This window comes from Microtus ochrogaster, chromosome 2 (assembly GCF_000317375.1).
Source record: "Microtus ochrogaster isolate Prairie Vole_2 chromosome 2, MicOch1.0, whole genome shotgun sequence".
Lineage (NCBI taxonomy): Eukaryota > Metazoa > Chordata > Mammalia > Rodentia > Cricetidae > Microtus > Microtus ochrogaster.
In genome coordinates this window covers 39,327,573-39,332,394 of record NC_022010.1, presented here as the reverse complement: position 1 = coordinate 39,332,394, position 4,822 = coordinate 39,327,573, and positions in this window count along the sequence as shown.

Below are 4,822 nucleotides of genomic sequence, written 5' to 3'. Positions count from 1 at the left end.
TGTAACTCCAGTTCCAGGAGACCAGTGTCCTCTTCTGACCTTGAAAGAAATCTGCATGAATATGACAAAAACCACTCTGCTTTTGGCAAGGTGTGGAGGAGATAGGAGGCTCAGTGTTAGCCCTCAGCTCTCAAAGTTTCTGTCTCCTTCTAGTAGTGCTACTGACTAGGGGCTCACAGCTCATGGGCCTTCGGAGACATTCGAAAGGTAAACTATTGGCAGAGGGAAAAGGGAAGAGAAGAAGGAGGAGGATTAAAAATAGAGTCAGACAGTGACGGTGCACGCTTTTAACCCCAGCACTTGGGAGGCAGAGGCAGCTGGATCTTTGTGAGTTTGAGGCCAGCCTATTCTGCAGAGTTCCAGGACAGACAGGCCTACCCAGAGAAACTCTGTCTCCAAAAACCAAACCAAACCAATACAATACAAAAACAAAACGAAAAAGTAGATGTTTTGTGAGCCCCGTGTCAATAAAGGGGAAAGAGGATTGACCTCGGAGCACAGTGCTTGAGAAACAAGGACAGGGTTGAGGAGTCAGGAAAAGATGGGCTTACAGGAAAAGACCAGGAGATAAAGGAGCTGTGCAGTAGATGATCCCAAGGACAGGATTTTACCTGAGAGAGGAGGAGCAGTGGCTTGGCAAGGCTTCCCAGAAGGCGGAAAGTGTGTCTCTTCTCTCCATCTCTCCAGCCCTAAGCCACTCCTCTGATCTGGTACCTCTCCAACTCCTCATACCAGTGTACAGCATCATCAAAGCCTCTGAAGAAAGGCAGTACCAGGTATGGGGGAGGGACCTGAGGGAGAGAAGCGTTCATTCAAAACAGAGCATATACCCAGAGCAAGATTGAGGACATCCCCATCCGAGGAAGAAAAGAATAACTGCCCCCTAGAACATTTGCTCTACCCAATAGAAGTGGAGGAAGTCTCCCTGCAAGCCTTGGATCCTTGCCTTCATTCCACCCCTCATTAGAGAGTCACGAAAGAAGACATTCCTTGAACACATTTGCGCTTAGCTGTAAAAATGAGGAAAAAACAAATGAAAGGTTTATAAATACACTATTTCATCCCAGGAAACAATGCCGGTGACTCCAAATACATCCATACATTTATCTTTTTTTAATATTTATTTATTTATTTATTTATTTATTTATTTATTTATTATGTATACAATATTCTGTCTGTGTGTACACCTGCAGGCCAGACGAGGGCACCAGATTCCATTACAGATGGTTGTGAGCCACCATGTGGTTGCCGGGAATTGAACTCAGGACCTTTGGAAGAGCAGGCAATGCTCTTAACCTCTGAGCCATCTCTCCAGGCCCCCCCCCCCATACATTTATCTTAATACATCTTAAATGCTACTCGGGGCTGTTGCTTCTGAAACAGATTTGACATATTGCATTTGCTCTTTTCTGGCTCTGTTAAGGAATAGTCCTGCTTTATGGTTTGATGCCTTAGGGCTAAATTTTATAACCATATATCCATGGGGAAAAGCTGACGGAAGACAAACTCTCTACCAGAAAGTACCAAGTCTGGCTTAGTGTTTGCCACTCCTAATAGGTTTTCTCCAGCCTGGGGATTTTGGAAACGAGGTCTACAAAGTTCATGTCTTGCACTGATGACTAAATTATAACGTAGGTAGAACGTGAAGACAGATCACACTTAGGAGAAAAAGTCCTTAAATAAAAGGTATTCCTTAGGCACCACGACTCTCACTCCGTCATACGTGAGATTTAGAATGAGAAGCCCACGCAGAAACAGGAAGGATAGTCACAATGAAACCTTATTATTAATTTCAATTACAAGTAGTTATTTGGGCTGCAATCACAGCTCCTCTCACTCTCGTTACAAGGATTTATAGCGTAAATAACACCACCAGAGCCATGTTTACCTGCTCTGATTCTTTAAATGACACCACGTTATTTTGTGTCCTTCTTAATTATACATAGGTGTGTGTGTATATATGCGTGTCTGCTGTGAGTGAGTGCAGCTGTCCCAGAGGCCTCCGATCGGGTGGAGCTGGAGTTCATACCTTTGTGAGCTGCCTAATGTGTGTGCTGGGAACCAAACTCGGGTCCTGCTCTTGGCTGCTGAGACATCTCTCTAGAATCCTACTCCACTGAATTTATGAAAGTGAGTACTTTTATAAACTGAATTCAGACTCACAGCAAGTATTTTCAAAGCGACTATCGTACCTCTTGGATGCTTAAAATCCAATCTTCCAACAAATTCAGACTGGCATTCTTGCTCAGCCAGACTCATTGATTAGATGTACTTAATTAGGCAAATGAACTAACTAGTGAGGAAAGCCTAGCTAGCCGGGGAAGTAGATGTCTGTAAAGGAGGGAATCCTGGTACCCACCACAAACTTTGTTGCTATTTCACGACTCTAATTTTGCTACAGTTACGAACCATAATGTAAATATCTGTGTTTTCTGATGGCTTCAGGTGACACCTGTCAAAAGGTCATTTGGCCTCTAAATGGTGTCGCTACCCACAGGTTAAGAACCACTGTGTTAATGGCTAGCTAAGTCTTACTAGTATGTCATGTTTCCAGGAATATAAAGTGTAGCCTTTTTGTTTTCTTTTTAAATAATAGTGAGCTACAGTGTCCATCCTTGAGGCCACAGTTTCTCCATATGTAATAGTGGATGTAAAGTAACGTCAGGGCTTTGGTTGAAAGTCCTGAAGTACTCCTCAGACACGCTGTGTCAGCAGGAGAGCCCATGCACGGACTATGGAGCCAAAAGGACTTTAGATGACCCCCGAGCTAGACTTCTCACCTGCTGGTTGGGAAAGCTGACTGCAGAAGCTTAAGTGGACCGCTCTCAGCATCTCCTAGGTAGTAGCCAACTTGGCACTTGAAGTCACTCTTTCAAGTGACAGGAGGTTTTTAAGATTCTGTGGCTCTGGGCCTTGAACCCAGGGTCTCAGCAAGGAGTCTAAGGTGGAGCTATCCCCCCAGACCACAGAATGATTAATCTTCATGTTAAACATTTGACAATAATTTTTCTTAGGTAAACTTTGACTAGTTGTGGTTTAAACTGGTAATGTCTGTGGTTCCAAGATTAACGATAACAAAGAAGATCCGAGTGTTGCTTGGTGTATATATAGTCTTCTTTGTACCAGCACTAAATAACATGTCCCCTTTCATGTCATTTGACATGCAGTGAGTTCAATTATTTATTTCTATTTCACCCAAGTCTCTTGCTGGCCAGGCTGTGAGCGTTATAGCTACAGAAATCATGCCTTTATTCTTCAGCTTCAATAACTATTGAACGAAGGCCTGAAATGTTGAAACAGTGGAAGAAACAGTGGTCTCCCTGAGGGTCTGACACGTGACTGACTGGGCAAAGGCCATGGTCAGCTTTCCTAACTTGCTGAGGTTGTTGAGGAATCATAAAGGCAGACATACACTGGGCTTCTTCACAGAGCACTAATCTGGAGGCTACAATTGCATTTACTCACTTGGTCCTCATGGCCCTCTGATGCCCTGCCCTCATGAACTTTTACCTACAGATGGTCCATAGAGGCACAAAGCTGGTGGCATGGTAAAGACCGATAGTCCCATCTACTGAGGAGGCTGAGGCAGGAGGATGATGGCATGACCTGAGGAACTGGAGACCAGCTGGGGTAAAATAGTAAAGCAGTTCAGAAGACAAAACAAGACTACAACAACCAAAACAAACCCCTAGAGCGCAAACAGATTGAACGATTTGACTTGGACTCAAAAATTAAGCAACCAGACCCCAGAATCCTGTGCTTTCAACCCAATGGCTATGTTTCCATAAAGCAAGAACAGAGGCAGGGAAGCAAGGCCACCCCTCCCCTCTCTGACCGCTAACAAAACTTGTATTTAAATTTTTAAATGCAAAAATGATAGTAAAATTGAAATTTCTCTACCTACACATCCACATTATAACTGTTTCAGTGTTTTCTTTAACCAACCTAATCCTAATTCTGTTTATGGCGTTTTCAGACAGGGTATCAGGTAGCCCAGTCTAGCTTAGACTACTTAGTGGAAAATGGCCTTGAGCCTCCCTTCTCCTCCACCTCCCAAGTACCTGAAGGGATTGTTAGGAGAATGTCACCGCACCTGGCTCCTGACTCTGACTTTCTTCTCTGTCTATCTCTCCCTCCCCCTCTCCTTTTAAAAGTTAAACCGTTTTATTAAAGAATTAGGACAATTAAATCCTGATGTCTAGGCAGGCGGAGGTGGTCTCCAGATCCAGTCGAATCCGCGCCAGATAACAAGAGCAGAACACACTCGGGGACATCCAGAGCCTGACTCTCCTTGTGTTGAGCTTTTCACCTCCCTGCTTCAAGGGAAAAACTTGCCTAGTTTCTTCGCCAGGAAGAACTCATTTGTCTCTCTGGGCGCCCTTTGTTTAAACTTCAGTCCTGGCACCTAATACATCACGCGTGGGATGAGTCACTAGCGGGTCTGTCTCCGTGGCCAAACAGGGCTGCGTCACCCCCAGGGTTGTCATCTTAGTGCCAGCTTCAGGCTGCGGGGAGCTCAGTGGGCACTCATGGTGCTTAGAAACAAGACTCCCTTTCTTAGGGAGCCCAGCATCCCAATCCGGTGCAAGGCATTTGAGGGTCCTAGGTGGCCCCCGCCTGCCCTCTCCTGCCCGGCTGGCCTGACTCCTGGCAGGGCTCTGCCGACCTCTGGTGCCCTGACCCTGCCCCCCTACCCCCGCCCAGTTCCCGGGCTTCTAAACGCGGCCCGGAGCTACCGGGGGAACTGGAAAAACACTGGCAGGCCGCCCCACCCCCAGGCCTCGGCGGCCCGGGCGGCCGCGGCTCTGCGGCTGGGGCCTGC